Genomic DNA, 21,574 nt, shown 5'->3' with positions numbered 1-21,574 from the left:
AACTAATTCTACTGCACCATTACAAAAGAAAATGGAGGCCCAGATGGAAAAGAGTGGCTTAATGTGGAGTAACAGCTAATTAATGGATGAATTTGTTCTGCATCCAGGTTTTCTGATGTCTAGGTCCTTGAAAATTTCGTTCTATAAAATCATCTTTCAAACAAACAAACAAACAAACAAACAAAAGCATGGGTTCATCTTTTGAAATTTCAGAGTGGATTTTTAGATGCATTTTAGATTAGTTTCAAGGTTGCAATTGTCTTTGTTTATCCTTTGCCATGATATATAGTAGAATTGTGGGAGGTTTTTTTGGTTGTTGTTTCTGGAAGTAGTACAATTTTCCATGGGGAAGCAAGGGAAACATTCATCTTCAGGCAATAATTACTTTCCACTCCTTCCTGAGTTGTTGAAACCTCACCTCCTCTAGCAAGCCTTCCCTAAATTCTTTAGTTTATGGCAAACTTGTCTCAATTCCCATAGGAACTATTGGCCATCTTTTTGTTATTTTTACTGCAAAACAATTATTACAAGATCACAAGAAAATAAATGAAAAGAAAAAAACCCTTCTAACATGTTGTCATTTCAACAAATTAAACCATTTTATTTTTCAAAATTGCATTCAGTATTTTGTATGCATACATTATTTGTATGCCATTGGATATTTTTGTAATTATGTCATAGATATATATTTGTAGTCATTTCCTCATTTGGCAATGCATGATCACTTTTTCAAGTTGCCACATGATTTTCATAGTTTTATTTAAAATAGCATTACTCATTACCTTTTGGATATTTCATAGGAATATTGCAATTAACATGTCTGAATGGACTCAGCTTTTCCATTCAGCATCGTGCAATTTTAGGCAGAAAAACTCCTCAGCTTCTCCATTTCATTGATATCCACTACTTCCATTTGGTTGAAAAGTCTAATTTTCTACTGCCTAAATATTTCATAATTATAAACTCTTTTTCCCCACGTCATCACTGGCTTAGACTCCTTGAGGCCCACCAGTCCAATTGCAGTAGTACTGGTTGCTACTAGTATCCTTCTTATGGATGCGCAAGTAGTCTTTCTAAAATGAAAATGTGATACTTCTCTGCTTAAAAACATTCAGTGATTTTCCTTGGTCAGTGAGGAGGTTGTCAGTACTTAAAACCTGGGTAATTTTGCACAAAATGTAGATTTCTGGTTCCTCTTGGGGCACTGAACATCTGGGCACAGTAGGTCTGCATTCCAGCACGGCACCAGAAGGCAGAAACTGAGGGGGGGCTGTTTCTATAGATAGGTCAAATGCTCCCCAATCTGACCTGGAGGTCCCCTCAATCTGTCTTGGCACTTGTGGGTTTTGAGTGTGAGACCCTTTACTGTCCCCGCTAAAGCCTCGATTCCTGTGAATGGCCTGTAAGGTTCTTCATCACAGGCCCTGGTGAGTTCTTTAACCTTATTACTGCACTTATCCAGAGATAGAGAGTGGCTCCCAAATGTGCCTTGTAATGCCCACCATCTTTCCTCACTTTCTCATGGCTAGGGCAAACTCCCTCTCTTCCTTCCAGACTTGGCTACATTGTCACCTCCTCTACGAAGACTGTCCTGATTTCTAAAAGCTACCAGGTGGCAGAATGATCTGGAAGAGCATTTTACTTCTCATCGTATTATACAGCTAGTGTTTCCCTGCTCAGGAGAAGACTGGGCAAGAAGCTTTCTCTTGCTGCTGCCTCCTTAATCTTTCTCCTCTCCTTTTTGTCTGACTCTCTTTCCTGCTTTCCTAATCTTTTCCTGTCTATTTAATTCAGGAAAAATTTATAGAAGGGCTGTTGAAGGCACTGGATGCTCCAGGGACTGAGTGATGTTCCTGCAGTGGTAGGGTCTCACATCTGTGTGAGACCAGCCAATGTGTGATGGACAATGGCTTTAAGTCAGGTATAAGCAGTGTGCGGTGAATGGGTGGGGGACAGGGTGTTGGCCAGCCCTCTTTGGCAAAAGCAATGAAAGGTGATTGCTTACATTCAAAAGGATTTCTTAACAGGATAATGGAATCATGTGTTCCTCATAATTCTGTCTTATGCGTTATTCTCATCTTTAGATCCCCGTCTAAGCCTCTCTAATATTTGTGACAGCTTGTCTGATTCTGAATCCAACCCCATTACTTATCTCTGTGACATTGGCTAGACCACTTAAATTCTCCATGTCTGTTTCTTCATTTTATTCTATTTAAAATTTTTTTTCATTTTAGGGAGAGGGACAGGGGTAGAGGGAGAGAAAGAGAGAGGGGGAAGAGAGAGGGAGAGGGAAAGGCAGAGGGAGATAGGAAAGAGAATCTTAAGCTGGCTCCATGCACAGTGCAGGGCCCCTACTCTCCAGCTGTGCAGGCCAGAGAACTAGGGGTTATACTTGATTGTTGCTCTTCATCCTCACTTATTCAGTCAACCACCAGTACCTGTGGCTTTGTACTCTGAAAAGTTTCATATTTGTCCATTTCTTTATGTTTTCACTGCCTTCCACCCTAGTCCAAGTTATTGTCGTTTCTTTTAGAGTAAATTCAATATGAGCTATATAATTGCTTAATGAGACACAGAATATTATTTTCACCTGGTTTCCATTTAAAGCATGCTCTCTCTTCATTGGAAGAATGATTGGAATAGAGGACTCCCCAAACACAGTGCCCACACTCGAATCATATCACTGTTAAGGATATTAGGTGATACCAAGGTATGGTAGGGCAAAAGGAAAGTAAATTTTTTATGACCGTAAGGGAAAGAATTTTGTGGTCAAATATCCAGGAGAGAAGAGGAGGATAGAAAAAAAGGAAAGAGAACAGAGGAGGAGTAAGGGTGAATAACTAGCAGATGATAAGAATATGAAGGCCAGTGAAAATTCACAGCATGGAGAGCCAATAAATATATATATTTTTTTAATGGTATAGTTTGTCTCTAGGGTTTAAAAAACATAAAATGCTATAGCTTAATTGTCGTTCTCATTTGCTTTTCTGAGAAGTAAATCCTTCCTTCTTCCTTTTTCTTCTTATAAAGGTTTTCAAAATCTTTTAAGAATTTGTGAGAGTATAATCTGTTTTTGAGCCAATGGAACCCAGTTTTATGAGTAGGTTAATGCAGTATGTCACAGAGGAACCATGAACCCGGAAGGCAGAGGTGGCTATGAGCAATGGTCCCATGGGAAGTTCCAGAAACTGGAGCAGAGATTTGGACTTCTGTCAGGTCATGGAGTTGTTGAGAGCCTAAAGACAATTATTCCTAGATCTCCAAAGAGGTGAGGGGTCTCCAACTGACATCTGATTGACATTTGTGTCTACATAAAATTGATCCTTCCTACATGAAAAAATGATAGTATGAGAGAAGCATGTAAATCTAGAGTTTCTTTTCTTCTTTGTGAAAATACAGCCAAATAATTAACTGTTTTAATTTCAGGATTGAATAAATCAGAAACTGATTTGGAAATGGCATTCCAACAAGCTGGATTTTATTCACGGCTCTGCTTCTTAACTGGGTTCCAAGAGATTTGCCAATGGGAAGTAATTGAACGTCCCTGTAGCCTCCTGTTTCTCATCAGTAAAATAAGGGATGTAGGCCAGCCATTGTTTCCTAAGCTTTGATCTGTCTATCCATACAACTGAAGATGTAGCAACTTCCACGTTTCCATTCACAGCTAGAATGACTATATGTCCGATTTACTTCATATTGGCCCAGTTTGTGGTATCATTATTAATGGTGCCCTATTTCACTCTCAGAGATGTCCAGATGTGGATAATATCATCACAATGACCCTATTAATAGGAGTTCCTGGAGTAGAAAATTTTAGGTTAAATAATTTTAAACAGGCATTTTAATGGCAAAAGTTTGCAGATTCTCTAATATGCTAATGTGTCTTACAATTGTTCAAAAGAGAGGGCTTGTAGTTTTTAGGATTTTGGCTTTGGAATCCTTATTTTGCTTCTTCTGGGAATAGGACAATGGGTCTTATTTTGGGAAAGAGTATTAAATCATCCTAATTCAGTAAATATTTATCAGCTACTATATGCCAAGCCCCGGAAGAGGCAATGGAGAAATAGCGATGGATAGAACCCAACTTTGCCCCAAAGTAGTTTATAGTCTGACCCGTGGGAATCAAGATTGTCCACAAGGAATCACAGTTCAAGGTCACATTCTAGTTTTAATATTTTACTACGATGCCATGTAATTAGAGGCCAAGATAAGACAAAGAGTTTAAATTCTAAATGAGTGGTATAATCTGTTAACATTGTGTCAAGTGAAGGTTTCTTTCTTTCTTTTTAAAAATTGTCATTATTAATTTTCTTGCTCTTGGGTCCACATTTCTTAGAACTTGGAAGCCCACCCAGCAGGTCTTCTCCTAGTTCTAGAAGTGTGGCCCCAAGGGCCTAGTAACTGGCCTTTCCAAAGCAAACAACCCAGAGGCTCTACTTGGGCCAAAACAAACAAAACTGTCAGAAGTGTTTTCTAGAAGGCATATGGCTCCTCTCAAGCTTGCAGATGTTCACTCTGGTCTGAGTGCACATCCTCCCCAGAGCTTCCAGACCACCAGCTCCATTCTACTACACCCTCCTTCTCCCTCTAACTCCCAGGCTTCCTTGTGCTAAGGCAGCCACTTGGCAGGGACCTGGGGCCAACAGAGGCTGGGAAGTCAGAGACGGAGACTGAACCCATGTCTTTCCCACTGTGTCTTCTCTAGAGCCTAGCTGCTGAAGTCTTCCTGCTGGAACTTATGGAAGTCTTCCTCCGTAAACATGATGCCCGCAGCTACCTTCTTCTTCATCTTGGCTGTAGGCTGGTCACAGGACTTGCGGCTCCAGTTCTGGCCCACAGTCTGCTGAATCACTGACTCAGCCGCCGTGCTTCTTGCACTGGTCATAAACTAAAGGTTTACTCTAAGGTAGCCTTGACACTCTCAGTTCTGGAACTCAGCAAATGCCAAATTGGGCACCTTTCCCTTGGCTGAGTTCTGCATGTTTCTGGGCTTGGGTTGTCTTTGCTTACCAGGTGGGTGTCACTGGAGCCCCACTGGGCATGGCCTGGCCTGCAGCAGCTCCAAGCCCCACTGCAGCAGGGCCAACGACATGGCTGCACTTAGCTCCACTCACAAGCCCACAAATTCTTCTCCTTCTAAATTCCAGTGTAGCTAGCATACAGTGTTATATTAGTTTCAGGTGTACAATATAGTGATTCAGTCGACACTTCCATACATCACCCTGTACTCGTTACAAGTGCACTCCCTAATCCTTATTCCTTATTTCCCCCGTCCCCCCCCCCCCTTTCTGGTAGCCATTAGTTTGTTTTCTATAGTTAAGTCTCTGTTTCTTGGTTTGTCTCTCTTTCTCTTTATTTCTATTTGTTTGTTTTGTTTCTTAAATTCCACATATGAGTGAAATCATATAGTGTTTGTCCATCTCTGACAGACTTATTTTGCTTAGCATCTTATACTATCTAGCTCCAACCATGTTATTGCAAATGGCAAGACTTCATTCTTTTTTATGGCTGAATAATATTCTATTACATATATATTCCATCATATTATTTTATGTATACATATATGTGAATATATACCATCTCTTCTTATCCATTTATCTCTTGATTGATATTTGGGCTGCTTCCATAATTTACTGTAAATAATGCTATAAACATAGGGGTGCATGTATCCCTTTGAATTTGTTTTTGTATTTTGGGAGTAAATACTCAGTAGTGGGATTATTGGATCATAGGGTGGTCCTATTTTTAACTTTTTGAGGAACCTCCATACTGTGTTCCAGGGTGACTGCACCAGTTTGCATTCCCACCAACAGTGCCAGAGGATTCCTTTTTCTTCATATCTTCACCAAAACTTGTCTAAGTGAAGGTTTCCTAGACTCAGTACTGGATGAATATATTCACTAAGTCTTTCAGCATATTCATATAGTGATCCAGAGAACCAGTATTTTCATGCCTATGCAGACCATATTATTTTAAGATTCAGAGTCTCAACAGTGCCTACAAGGAGACGATTGGAAGGGTTATTTGTAAAACAATGTTGGAAATGCTATTTTATTGAAGGTTCTTGTGAGTAGACTGTGATTAGACAGTTACTCGGAGATTAAATTTTGGTAGAATTGTTACGGTTAACAATAGTTAGCACTTAGGGGGAAACGGTCACATGATAATTTATCCACATATTAATTTATTCCTTACAAGAATCAGATTTTATTAGTATTTGCTCTTCACAAAAGAAAAAGTGAAGCCCTGACAGGTTGAAAAACTTACCAAAGTTCTCGTAGCAGAACCGGGATTTACACCCCGGCAGTTTTCGCCAGAGCTTGCATCCTTCTTCACCACTAAATAACGGATATTTGTGTGGCTGACTGTGTGATGGTCTCAGTGACCTCACCTTAGTAGCCTGAAATCAGCCATGGTGAGAGTGTTTACACCACAGAAACCAGTGAACACTACAAATCACTGCTTCTCCTCCCAACCAGAGGTGATTGTTAAACCTTTACCCCCACACTCATGCTTGCAGACGTGTTTGGGAAGCTGGGGCTGAGTAGTGCAGGTATTCACTGGGTATTGTTAGTGCTGTATGGCTGTTGTCTGGGTATTTTCATCAAATGAGGATCCATTTTAGTCTGAATTGGAAGAGGATATGGAAAATGAGAATTCTCATGATCATTAAGTAATTGGATCTGGGAGTCTTTTCAGAAAATTAAGTACTCTGTGCAGGTATTTCATTTCAAAAAAGTTAACTCCTTCCTGGGAAGGAGGTATTGTCCAACTACAATTCTGTTGATGCTTCTTTTGCATTTCTGAAATCCACCATTTGCATATTTCTCATGGTAATTACACTTTAATTCATATTCTAGTTATTTGTTTGTGTACATTTTCTCCCAACTAGACTATACAATCCATGCTAGAATCAAGTCAGATCAGATACAACCCAGGAGACTGCTTAGTAGTGTTTCCAAAGTGAGTTAAACGTTGATTGCATTAATGACTTTTCTCTTTCAAATACTACTTGATGATTTAGGTAGAATGGTAAAGGAAACACTTTAAGAAAGCACTTTTGGGGCGCTTGGGTGGCTTAGTCGGTTAAACATCCGGCTTCAGTTCAGGCCATGATCTCATGGTTCGTGGGTTCGAGCCCTGTGTCGGGCTCTGTGCTGACAACTAGCTCAGAGCCTGGAGCCTGTTTTAGATTCTGTGTGTGTGTGTGTGTCTCTCTCTGGCCCTCCCCTGCTCATGCTGGCACACACCCTCTCTCTCTCAGAAATAAATAAAAGAAAAAAAAAATAGAAAGCGCTTTACTTTTTATGTAATTCTGAATCACAAAGATTTTCTCAAAACAGACAATCCTATCTATTAACCTATTGAAATCATACATGCCTTCACCATGTTTCAGATTCTATACTTAAAGATGTAACTTAATTATAATTTTATTTTTGTTGTTTCAAGTAGTACTAAAAGACTGTTTTGTTTCAAGACCTATACTAAGGTAACTACTGGTTTGTGTTTATACATCTAGCTTTAAACCGGTTTTGTTTTGTTTTTGTTTTTGTTTTGTTTTGCTCTTTTCTCTTGTTAACTCTAATCTTAGCAGTTTGCAAACCATTTGTTTTTCTAGGTAAGCAGCCCTTTAAACGTTAGATTACAGATTCTATTTTAAAAGCCTTTTTAAAAAATGTCTTGATGGGGACGCCTGGGTGGCTTAGTCGGTTAAGCGTCTGACTTTCGCTTAGGTCATGATCTCACGGTTTGTGGGTTCGAGCCCCGCATTGGGCTCTGTGCTGACTGCCAGCTCAGAGCCTGGAGCCTGTTTTAGAGTCTGTATCACCCTCTCTCTCTGACCCTCCCCTGCTCACACTCACTCTCTCTCTCCTAGAAATAAATAAAAATATAAAAAAAAATGTCTTGATGGCTTATATTTATTCAAAGATTTTTAGGCTCAAAAACATGATTTTATTTTTTTAAATTCCTTTGATAATTAAATATATTTGGAGTATTGTTTAAAAAAGATTCTTTAGAAAGAGGGAAGGGGCAGATTTGGTTTTTACCCCTTGTTACTCATCAGTCAGCTAGCTATCAGCTAAGGACACACAACTTTAGTGTGACCTGGGAATTTGATAGAAATGGTCTGTTTTAGACCCCACCCTAGACCTATTGAATCATAATCTGCATTTTTATAACATCCCCAGGAGATTTGTATGCACATTAACGTTTCAGAAAAGCCAAACAATTGGGTCTTTTCCTGAAATTCACCCTGCTGCAAAAGCAGCTGACTATAATGTATTCTTCAATGCAGACCACATTTTGGAATTCTGATTTATTTGATGGCTTAATGTTTATTGACTGCACCTGGTGTGCTAGATGCTGCAAAGAAAATTTGATCCACCCAGCCATTGTTCTATAGTTACTTTGCTCTAAAATAAGAAGATACAGGCAATTTACTGGGTTTCTTTTTTTTACTTTCATATGTGCTTTCAAAAGTGTATATATATATATACATTGAAAGAAGGAAGGGAGTTGGGTAGAGGAAACAGTGAGAAAACAATCCCACTACAGAGGATGTGGTCCATTGTTAAAGTAAGAGTAGATGAAGGATATTCATATACACAAGTAGAAATGAAAGGAATTCTGTCAATCATCTGTGTTTGCTGGGGGGAAAGCAAACATCTGGATGGCTGAATTTTGTGTAGACGAGGTATCTGGATAATTGCTTGTATTTTCCACTTCTCCTCCAGATGTTTTAGCATTGTGTTGATGTAGCTCAAACCCATTGCTTTCAGACATTTCATGCATTTTTAGGAGAAAAATTCTGGAAGCATTGATTTTATGTCTCTATTTCATTCTTTATGAAAATTATAGTATTCTAAATCTAGTATTTGGTCAAGTTATGCCCCCTTGTGTAAAAGTACCATTTTATATACTGGATGTAGGAGACATTCTTAGTCTCTATTATAAAGATACGTTGAAATAAAAGTAAGAATTTTGGAGAGGTCCAGAATATGTCACCCCCAAATGTACCACTCTGACATAAGGGTTACTTTGAACTGAAAGCAGTTGGGAATCTACAGATCAGGAAGTGGTGGGTTTTTTTGTTTTTGTTTTTTTGTTTTTTGTTTTGCATTCACCAGATCTGCTAATAGCAGGGCATACATTTCTCTGTGAAGGTGTCTCCCTCCCCTGTGCCAGGGAGAACAACTCTTTTACTGCAGTCACACTGAGATGAATCTGCACAAAGGAACCTTACTAAGATAACCTTTCTCTTCCATTAGTTTTCCTCATACATTTCTTAGTCACTTTCATACAATTTATTATTCCTCAAAGCCTAACTCCCTTTCCTTTGTTAAAATGGTATATAAATCCCACAGTCCAACTGCTTCAGTTTCACTTCTTTACTGTGAACTCCTATGCATGCAAAATATTAATACATTTGTATTTTTTTTCTCCAGTCGATGGGTCTTTTGTCAGTCATGTTTGCATGCCTCCAGTCTCTGAATCTAAGAGGGTAACGGAGACATCTTCCTGCCTACCAATTTTAACTCTACTAAAACTGTCTTTTAAAACCTTAATAAATCATTTTAAAAGAGGAAAGGAGGAAGTCAAGAAGGAAGGACATGAAGGTAAGATATGAAACATGTGGAAAGGCTGCGACATTAGTAGAAATGGAATGAGAATTTTTTGGAATTAGCTATTTAATCATGTGTTTCATCTAATCATTACACACACAGTCAATGACTGCAGGCACACTGTCTGGAGAGATTATTATAGTCACACCCTGAGCCTGCAGTGAGGTCAACTGTTAGATCAATAACAACTCTGCTCCATCAGATAAGGAATCTAAATGAGAATTGCCACTGTTAATCAGGTATCTTGAAATCCTTGAACAAGGCAGTGTGATAAATGATTGCTGACTATTCTTCTCTCTTTAACCTCAGTGGACTTTGCTCACCCACATTTTTAATTAACTAATTTAGTTCAGGATGTTTAAAATGCTCAGATCCTTTTCAAAATTCTCTCCAGGGAGGTTATTCCTGGAGTAGACATCAGTAAGAATGTCCTTCCTTTCTTTGTAGAGCTATATTTGGCACATTTTGATTTTTGTCTCAAAGAAGTACATTTCGAAGGAAGACTATGGTTTCACATTTCACTTAGCACTTGGTTCTTTACCTCCCAGAATGGTAGCATTTTAAAATTCAGCAGAAATGTGTTCTTTACGGTATATTAAACGAAAGTCAAAGCTACAGAAAATTACAACCTTTTTGCAAAAGGATATACCTTCTGCTTTTTTTGAAAGTTAATTAGTAATGAAAAATCTTTTAGAAAAATTATTGAGTTAAACTGGGTTATGGGGAAGTGTTAACAATTAAAAGATATTTTGTGCCTTAAAAAAGATTCAGATTTTGGCAGTTATAAATACTCAGTTTTATATTTTATAGTCATGGTCTTTTTTTATTTTTAATTTTTTAAAATGTTTTATTTATTTCTGAGAGAGAGAAAGAGAGAGAGAGACAGCGTGAGCAGGGGAGGATCGGAGAGAGAGGGAGATACAGAGTCTGAAACAGGCTCCAGGGTCTGAGATAGCTGTCAGCACAGAGCCCGATGTGGGGCTCGAACCCACACACCATCAGATCATGACCTGAGCCGAAGTCGGACACTTAACTGACTGAGCTACCCAGGCACCCCTTGTCATGATCTTTTAACATGTGTTAAGATCTGAAATTTCAAAACCTTGAATTTACATCTTCTCTACAACATTGTGAAAAGAGCATGATGTTATTTCTTTCTTTCTTTTTTTTTTTTAGTGCTTATTTTTTAAGAAAGAGAGAGAGTGCAAGCAGGGGAGGGACAGAGAGACAGAAACATAGAATCTGAAGCAGGCTCCATGCTCTGAGCTGTCAGCACAGAACCTGATGCAGTGCTCATTAAGAGCCTAAAATGAAGTCCTCCATTAAGAGCAACCTCGGGCTGCACGTAGCCCCAGTCCCAGTTCCAGGAAAAGCCTCAGATTGTTCAAGGCTAAAGCCATCCTTGGACCGCCCTCAGGTCAGCTGATCAAAAAAACATTCCTATGGTCTGAGTCAAAGCTGGGAACTGCAGTTATTTTATACAAGCTAGCCAATTTCTCACGGCTTGCCTGAACCCCACGTGGGCCCTTTGAACTCACCTCATAACTGGTCATTTTCAAAGGATTCTCAAAAGCCATGATTGGGTCCCACCAAAAGGAATGAACACCTCACAGATACTGAATGGTCAAAGCTGTTACCAGGGGGTGCTGTACAATTGTAATTGGTGCTTATGTGATGATGCTACATGTACTGTAACACCCCCATCCCTTACTCCTTAAAAACCCTGTTCGCTATTGTTCTTGGCTTCACCTTGCTGCCCCTACACTGGTAGGCAGGTGAGCCCCTGCTCGAGCTTGTAATAAAGACCCTTTTGTATTTGCATCGGTGTTGGCTTCTTGGAGGTCTCTGGGAACTCGCAAATCGGGCACAACACTCGAACCCACAAACCATGAGATCATGACCTAAGCCAAAGTTGGATGCTTAACCAGCTGAGCCACCCAGGCGCCCCTATTTCTTTTGAGTAATTTTGTAACATTACAGTTGATGTAGTTGACGGAAACAAGCCTATCACCTGCAGTTTTGCTTTCCCGTTTCTCTCATATCCAGGGAATGAGGTTGACGAGACAATAAAATAAGGTCATGACTTCTTTTTTCTTTCTTTCTCTGACTTGCCTGGTGTTGGGCCAGCTGAGAGGTAGGGCAGAGACACCACAGAATGGCAGACTTCTTGAGATGGTTGACTTTCCCGCCAATACATCGGTGACCATTACGACTTCAGCGGGAGACAGAAACTTAGGCAAGAAACCAAAACCTCCTGCCTGGGACTTTCCAGTCAAGAGACTGCCCCTGTTATCTGGACTTCCCCACCCCCACCAGCAGGTTATAAAACCCCTCACCACCCAACCCGTGCGCGACTTCCCTGACTCCCCTCTCTGGAGTCGTGGAACCTCGCCTGAGGGTGCAGGCAATAAAACTCCTCTTACGAACATTTTTCCTTGGAGTCTTTTACTCACCTAAAAAATCTTACACCTGGTAAGTTAGCGAATGCAGTTAAAACACTCAGGGTTGTACAGTGTCCCACCTACCTGCAGCTCCTCAGCCCCAGGCCAGAGGCCCAGATTGGGGGAACCTTGCTGCGGCATCCCTGGAACATGGCAGCTGCTGGACAGGAAGTGAGAAAGACACTGACGGCAGCAAGTGGGTTGGGGGAGTTGGGGACCCAGATGCAGAACGTGTGTGGAGTCCAGACATGGAGGAGAATTTCCAGGAGACCCTGGCCATCTTCCTGCCGTGTGGCTGATGGAAAATCATCCTGCCTAGTGAAAGCCAGGGTTATGGTGGGAATGAACGGATTGCCTGCTACAACGGGCTGAGAACAGGGAAGACCCAAACCTGCATACAGGTCTTTAGGCACATCTGGGTTCTGGCTTGAAGGAAGGCAAGGCAAGTCCAGTCCAAGCTCAAGGCCTTGCATGTTGACCAGGCCTTGGAAACAAGGACAAGGCTTTCCAAGGACAAGGTAGCACCACATTCACTGCCTGGTCGGGGACTGAAAGGGAACCCCAAAAGTGGCCTTGCCCCGGAATACCTTCCTCCCAGGGAGGACCTCCAGCTTTCTTTATGCTTATTCGGGGAGCGGGCTGCTCCCTCTTAGAGGGGACCTTAAAAATTGGGTGGTGAGTTGCAAGGATGAATCCTGATATTGGGACGTCACAGTGGTGTCTGAAGGGTCAGGTGACTCCAGAGCCTCAGGGACTGGGGATAAGAGTGAGACAACCGTGAGACAATCATGGGGTGCTGCACTGGCTTCTCAGGCTCTAACTCATGCCCTCCCCCAACTTGGCTCTGGATGGTTTGGAGGGCCTTAGATATGTTGGTCTGTTCCTCTGTTTTCAGCCCCCACCCCTTTCCCAGTCTCCCTCTCTTTACCACCCCCACCCTGTGACCTGGAGATCAAACATCGAAGGTTAACCCTTTCTGTGCAGAAGTAGAGCCGGTTGAGCCCTGGAAAAATATTTTTTTAATATTACAAGATGTAAGTGGGTATTAGGGTCATGACTTTTTCTCAGCTGGACAAGCAGTGGGGTGTGGCTTTTAAGTTTTATCCTCTCTCTTTTTTTTTATATTTATTTTGGGGTGGGGGGAGGGAGAGAGAGAGGGAGACACAGAATCTGAAACAGGCTCCAGGCTCCACGCTGTCAGCACAGCCTGAGGCAGGGCTTGAATACACGAACTGTGAGGTCATGACCTGAGTCAAAGATGGATGCCCAAATGTGAGGGCTGTACTCTGTTGCTTCCCCTTCCCCAAGCTGTGTTGGTTTGTGTTTTGACAGAGGATAAAACTATTTTACAAAAAAAAAAAAAGGCCCATAAAACAAAAAAGCAAACCCCAAAAAAACCCCATTATGAGTTGTCCCAGCATGTTGTTGAAAACTTTTCTACGTTTGAGTCCAGCTTTCCATTTCCAGAAATCTTTTTATCTGTTCAGATGAGCTCTATACAGCTTCCAGCATGAAAAAAACACATTTATCTCTTCTAATTATCTTAAAGCTAGGTATTTTAATTGTAACCATTTATGGCATTTATGAACCACTGTTTTCAGTGATTTATTGTAGCAAAACAAAGTATCCCCAAACATAGTAGTGTAAAATAACAATGGTGAATCAGAAATTCCAAATATATAAATGGAGATGGTTTGTCTCTGCTGCATACAGGCGGGGGCCTCAGCTGGGAAAATGCACGTGGCTAAGTGGTGGCTCAAATGGATGGGGGCTGGAATTTTTTGGAAACTTCTCACTCACGTGTCTGATACATGGGCTGGGATGATGTAAGGGCTGGGCTCAGCTGGAGCTGTTGAGAGGTGTACATACACGTGGCCTCCCCATGTGGACTGCACTTCGCAGAGCCGGGTGGCTGGGTTCTGAATGGGAGCATCCCAGGAGGGAGCATCAGGAAAGTGAGAGTTCTGAGACCCAGGTGGAGTTGCATGGCCTTTTACGAGGTGCCCTCAGAAGTCACAGAATGTCACTTCTACTCCATTTGATCAAAGCTGCCACAGGTCTGCTCATGTTCAAGAGAGGTGGTATAGATCTCACCTCTTGATGGAGCAGTATCAAAGAGTTTGTGATCATTAAAATTTTTTTAATGTTTATTATTTTTGAGAGAGAGACAGAGACAGAGACAGCAAAATAGAGAGAGGCAGAGTGAGAGTGGGGGAGGGGCAGAAAGAAAGGGAGACACAGATTAGAAGCAGTCTCCAGGCTCCAAGCTGTCAGCACAGAGCCCAACGAGGGGCTCAGACCCATGAACCGTGAGATCATGACCTGAGCTGAAGTCTGATCCTTAGCCGACTAAGCCATTCAGGCGTCCCTGTGATCATTTTTTTAAAAAACCACCACAACACCCAATTCATAGTGTGTTTTTTTTCTAAGAGATTTTCCCCTACTAATTATCTTAACAAGCAGCAAAAATATATAGCATTTTAAGGGGGAAACCAGAGGTGAGTGCTGTGTTTGATGCTGAAGTGCAGGAATCTCATCAATGAGTTCCTTTCTTTCTCCCAATATTATCTAGTTTATCAATCTACACACTGGGTTCCAGAAAAAATGTTAGAGAGGAAATTAATTGTTAAGAGAATTTTGTGTGAATTATGTTTCTTCCAAGTACCCTTATGGTCTATCAGGCTGTTGCATTAGCGTCCCTTCTGTTGCAGCCTTCAGTAACTATGGCTCTATTAGCTGTTCATTTGAGGCATACAATAGACCCAAAAACAGAGGATTGCTTTTGAACCCAGCCATTGTTTCTTGAATATTAGAACACAAATCAATGCATATTGACTAGGGTTGTATAGATGAACGTGATAGCATTACCCTCAACAAAATATCAAAAAGATGCATAAGGCTAGAACAAAAATAAGAAGCACTCAAGTTTTTCAAGGTATTGAATTTTCGGAAGTGAGCTAATAAGTTCATTTCTTCAGAGGCTTGAAGCTGTATGAACAGACACTACTACACTTTCTAAAGCACTCGTTTCTGTGTGGATAGTGGGGGGCAAGAGGCCAAAGAGGCACAATTTCTGTAGGTAATGCTTCCCTGACACTTTAACGAACGTATATCGTTGTATTGACACTCAAAACAAACATGTGAGGCAAGTTTTAACATCCCAGATTTACCGATGGGCAAACTGATATCAAGGATTTTCTGCAGCGTGTCAAGGTCACTCTGTTTCTTTACTCTTCCTCTGTGTTCTTATAATACCTCAAAATCTCTCCATTTCCACCACTTTGTGTTACAATGGTCTTCTGTGTTTGTTTCTCTCCACTTGACTTGAAGGGAAGGATTGCATCTCATCTATCTATACCCACTAAGGATTTGAGCTAAAGTGACTTGTGAGGGTTTGTAGAATGAATGCATAATGGAGGGTCCTTTAATATTAAAATTCTCCCTACCAATCCATGGTTCATTTCAAGAAAGAAGTGTTCTGTTAGAATATGGTGAAGAAGAGCTGATGTTTGTGGATAGGACAGAAGGAAGCCATAGACATAAAGACCTGTGAGTCATTGGTGGCATTGTTTTAGTTCATTCTCTGGAATACAGCAGAAACAGTAAGAGGGACTGTGTACCTGAACAGAGCGATGTAGAGGGAAATATTAGGAATATTAGGAATTGAGGCCAAAGTGTTAATGCAGTGAGAACCAGATCTAGTTGAGTCTTGTAGGACAGATAAGAATTCTATTCTGACCAGACTTAGCTGTTGAGTGATCATTTATTATTTTAATTAAAAATTATTTTAATGTTTATTTATTTTTGTGAGAGAGAGCATGAGTAGGGGCAGGGCAGAGAGAGAGATGGAGACACAATCCAAACTAAGCTCTAGGCTCCAAGCTTTTAGCACAGAGCCTGACACAGGGCTCAAACCCACAAACTGTGAGAGTATGACCTGAACTATCTATATTGGACGGTTAACCAACTGAGCCACCCAGGTGCCCCTGAGTGATCCTTTTAAAATCTATGATGAGAAGCAGGTCTGGGCAAGAGTGGAAGCAGGGAGCCATTTCGTGACCGACTCCTTGCGGTGAGTGAGAGGCTGCTATTGCTTGGACAAAAGTGAGAAGTTGGTTGGATTTTGGGTATATTCTGAAAGTAGAGCCAACAGGACTGATCAGATATAGGGTGAAAGAAAGAGTGAAGGTGAAGGCAAGCCTTTGGGCCATAACAACTAATGGGATGGAATCCCCATCAGTTAAGATGGGAAATGTATAGATGACATGGGTGTGGGAGTGCTGACAACACTGACTCCATCTTTGGCTCTCTATCTTGTTCACGCCGGTGCGATGACTTCCCTTGGGACAACATGGGCCGGAGCCCTGTAGAGGTTAGTGTGTGCCCTTAGCAGAATGTGGGACTGCTTGTTTTGATCTTTCCTAATGTGACTCACCGAAGGCCCCATTTTGGGTAACTAGTAGAGGTGACTGGCACCCAGAAGGCCCCATTTTAGATAACTACCCTGTGACCTCACCATCATGCCCCTTACTCTATAAAAGCCAGGGATTAAAGTCTGGACTTGGTAGAGAATAGTTGCATTGTTTGTCTGCACAATCCTCCCTAAGTTACCCTGAGTAAAGCTGTGTGTAAATGATATGGAGTGGCTTCCTTTATGTTTTGGTCTTAAAGTGCCTTCTCAGTCTGGAGGATACGTTACTGACCCCTCCTTCACCTTTTAATACACAAATTTTGAGAAGGAAGATGAAGAGTTCGGTTGTGGACACTGTAAAGCCTGAGGTGAATGTTAGACACATAAAGGGAAAACATTAAGTAGACAGTATTATTGGCGTTTATGATTCAGTTGAGAGAGATGATTCTTGACTTTAAGAGAGAGAGGTCATGTGGGAGACATCTCAGGTAGAGATGGTAGGAAAAGCCAGGAGACAGAATGATAACACCAAGCAAGTGTGTGCATACAATAAGAAGAGAACCAAAGTCTGAGGCTTGAAGCATTCCAGATAACAGGTCCAGGAGAGATAAGGAGTCTGAAAAAGAGACCAATAATGACCTACCAGTGAGAGGGGAATGTAACTATGATGTTTGAGCCCAAGAGAAGAAAGGACATCAAGGAGAAGGTGTGGTCAGACATCAGTGCTATGTCAAGTGTGCTGTGGATTGAGAATTGATTATTGGTTTTAGCAATATGGAGGACGTTGGTGACCATGAAAAGAATAGTTTTGGTGGCATGCTGGGGTGTGAAAGTCGGACGATAAGTAGTTCCAGAGAGGATTAGAACTGATGCTAGCAATTAATACATGATACTTCAAGTTTTGCTACAAAAAAGATCAATGAACAAACTGGAAGGTGGGGTTCTGAAAGTTTTGTGTTAATTTTAAGAACACACACACACAAACATATATATATATATATATAAAATGTTATATAACAAACATATATATAACAAACATATATATGTGTATATATATGTTATATAACAAACATATATATGTGTGTGTATATATATATATAACATGTGTATATATATATATAACATGTGTATATATGTATATATATATGTATATATATAACATATATATATATATATCTCCTAATGAAATGCAGTCTGGAGTACACAACATTACCTGTCAAGTATATAATATTTCCCTGAATAAAAGTGTAAAGGCTCTATTAGACCAGGTTAAATACTTTTGTCAGCAATTGTTCATGGGTGATGTTGTGTGCTTTATATTGCATTTCACTAGGAGGCGCTAATGTCAGGTTGTCTAGTGATTCTACATTTCTATTTTTCTGTATTATTTGGTTAGGGTTGTGTCCAATGGCTATTTCTATTTATAAAGGCACAATTTCGTTTTTGCAATTAGCAAACAATCTGTATAGTGATATTTTGGCACTGTGTGGACATTTTGTTTCTCTCTATTTCATTTAGTTCCTGAATCAATTATTTAATTGGAGGACTTTAGATGGTGATTTTCAAATTTATTGTTTTTCCCTACATTTTTAGCTGTTTTTTTTCTTTTGGAGGGCTTTTTTCATCAACTGAGAGTAAACTACTTTCTCCTAAAGGCTTAATTCTTTCCCTTCAATTACTAATTGTGAGATAAGAAGTCACTTCCAATTATAGAAAATGGTTATTTTTTAAAGGCAAAGGTATATGCGTGTGTGTAGGAGGAATGTTATTGTTTGTTTCTTCAAATAGGTGCAATAATAGCATGTTTACAAGTTGAAGGGAATGACCCAGCAGAGAGGGGACCATCGGTGGTACAGGAAAGAGAGGGGGAGAACCACTAGAGTAAGTCCCTGAAGAAAAGAAGGAGATGGATTTGGATATACAAGGAATGGCCCACTTATTTTAGTGAATGAAGAGTAGATGGCTCTGATGCTGATAGGTAGGCAGATGGATTGGGGGAACGTCTGTGGAAGATCTAGTCTGATTTCTTCAATTTTCTTGGTGATACATAAAGCAAGGCCAGAAATGGAATGCACAAACTAGAGATATGGAAGGGGTGAATTATTATAACGGTAGGGTCTTCTAGGCAGGACCGCTGGAGCAATGGGAGGCATACTTTATGATACAGAAGTGGTCAAGAAACTGGGCAAAGTGTTAGATTACTTACTTATATATTAACATTGGCAAGAAATGGTACAATAGCAATCAGGGGGAAAGGGATAGTGAATCAAGAACTAAACATATTAATGACAAGGGGCAGTAGATGACAACTAATGAAAGGTAGATAGTAACTTATATGATGATGTAAAATTCAAAGGTGAGACTATTTTAAGGGAAGTGTGAGAAAGAATGGTCCAGGACTGATGATGAGTAATAAGAAGGACACCTTTCCATTTCCAGGTGCAGCAAAATGGGCTGTAGGAAAGCAGTTTCCTTGGTGGAGAGGCATATTTCTAAAACAATTTTCCAGCCATTTGATTACAAACTGTTTGGTGTTGATTTCTTCATATTGCTTGTGCTTAGAGAGTTTTGAGCTTGAATTTGTGGTTTTATCATATTCGTTGAATTTGGAAAAATTTGGGCCAAATATTTTTTCTGTCTCCACCCCTTCCACTCCTCGAGGAACTCCAGTTACATGTATTAGGCCTCTTGAAAGTTTCCCGCAGCTCACTGATGCTCTGTTCCTTCTCTTTTTTCATTCATTCTATTATTACTATTATTATTATTTTAGATAGTTCTATTGCTGTGTCTTCAATTTTATTAATTTTTTCTTCTCTAATGTGCAATCTTCCATTAATCCCATCTAGTTTATTTCTCATCTTTCACATTAAAGTTTCATCACTAGCATTTTGATTTGAATCGTTTTTTATCTTTGAAATCTCTTCTGCCACATATTCTAGCTCCCCAAGTATGTGGCATACCATTATAATAACTGTTTTTAGTGTCCTTGCCTACTAGTTCTGTCATCTGTGTCATTTCTGAGTCATTTTGTATTGAGCTTCCTTTTCACTAGGTGTCCTATTTGTCTGATTTTTGCACATCTAGTAAGTTTTGATTGTATACTAGACACTGAATTTTACCTTGCTGAGTGCCAGATATATTTTTTTTTAATGTTTATTTATTTATTTTGAGAGCAAGAGAGAGAGCGTGTGAACAGGGGAGGCACAGAGAGGGAGGTAGAGAGAGAATCCCAAACTGACTCCCTGATACTAGCACAGAGCCCAGCTTGGGGCTCAATCTCACCAACTGTGAGATCACGACCTGAGCTGAAATCAAGAGCGGGATGCTTAACTGACTGAGCCACGCAGGTACCGCTAATTTTCTATTTCTATAAATATTCTTGAGTTTTGTTCTGGAACATGGTTTAGTTAGTTTTAAGCAGATTGATTTTATCAGGTCTTTTAATGTTTGTTAGGTGGGACTAGAGTATTTAGCATGGAAGTAATTTTCCCCACTAGTGAGACAAACCCTTCTGAATATTCAACAGAATCCCCAGTCAGTTATGAGGTTTTCCAGTCTGGCTGAAGGAGCTGGATGAAGGGATCAGGCACTGTTCCTAGCACTAATCCCTTTGGGTAATTCTTTCCCTGTCTTTGGATAGTTTTCTCACATACATATGCTGATTAGCACTCTGCTAAAGACTGGAGGAGGAACCATTTGCAGATCTCCATAGTTGTCTCTGTGTGTAGTGTTTTCTTCTCCGATGTTCTGTCCTATAACTCTAGCCACCTCAGTTTCCTTGGACACACAGCTTAATTTCTTCAACTCAGGGAGACCAATGTGTTCTACCTGGGGTCTCCCACCCTGTTCCGTGACCTAGAAAATTACTACAGGCAGTAAGCTGAGGCTGTTATAGGACACACTTCCCCTATTTTCCATCTTTCAGGGATAATTGTATTTTGTTGCCTGATGGCCACTGTTTTGAAAACTAGTTTCATGTGTTTTATTTTATCTTGTGTCTTTTCTCCGCCACCCCCTCCAATCTAGACAAATATGAATAGCTTATTTTTTGTTTGTTTTAGTAGTAGCCTTTCTGTAGTAAGGTTAAGATAAAGCATTGCAATTACAATCAGTATAATACTTTCCTGGCCTATATCCATTTGCAAGAAGCAATATTCATGAAAGGAAATAAACGAAGGCTTTAAAAGAGTAAGTAAAAGGAAGTTAGATTTGCAGAGATAGATTCTTAATATCTTAATAGAAAAATAATTACTGGTAAAAGTTCTTATGAAGGAAAACTCAATCACAAATTTGCATAAAGTATTTCTAATTATGGTTTCTGTTGGGGTAGAGGGCATTCCCCGAAAACCCCATCCTTGCACCTCTATCATTACCATCAAGCAATGGCCTTAGGAAGATTTAATCAATTATAAAAACACAGATTAGCTATGTTTTCTTTGCAAACCTGAGTGTTGGACAAAAGGATTGTGCTACCTACTCAGGGACTATAGATTATGCATTATCTTGATTCTCATCTGCCCACATTCTTTTAAAAAACAGGACATCCTACTCACATGTTATAGTTCGTAAGTGAGAGTTGGGAACTGTTATCTTCCATGATATAATGAGCTATTCAATTTACTTTTTTGGTAGAGAAGTAGGAGAGAAGGAAGCAGAAACTAGGAGACTGAATTGAGTATAACAGAATTTTGTCAGTGCATTGATAAGTTAAAAATAAAAGTAGGGGCACCTGGGTGGATCAGTCGGTTAACTGTTTAACACTTGATTTTGGCTCAAGTCATGATCTCACGGTTTGTGGGTTTGAGCCCCGCATTGCACTCTGCGCTGACAGCGTGGACCCTGCTTGGGATTGTCTCTCCCTCTCTCTCTCTGCCCCTCCCCTGCTTGCTCTCTTGCCTTCACTCTCAAAAAAAATTTAGTTAAAAGAAATAAAATAAGTAAAAATGTAGAGTTAAAAATTAAGCAGGGTGAATTGGATTTTTAGCTCATGGTTCCATCCTTAGTTGGTAGGGAGTCCTCGGGCTACGTAGGTTGCCAGACTGCAAGTGAGCTGAACTGGCGAGTGCCTTGGAATGGCTCCTGCTCCCACTCAGCACTGG

Source organism: Crocuta crocuta, unplaced genomic scaffold, assembly GCF_008692635.1.
Source record: "Crocuta crocuta isolate KB4526 unplaced genomic scaffold, BGI_CrCroc_1.0 scaffold279, whole genome shotgun sequence".
In the NCBI taxonomy this organism is placed as follows: domain Eukaryota; kingdom Metazoa; phylum Chordata; class Mammalia; order Carnivora; family Hyaenidae; genus Crocuta; species Crocuta crocuta.
Note: the sequence above shows the minus strand (reverse complement) of the source record.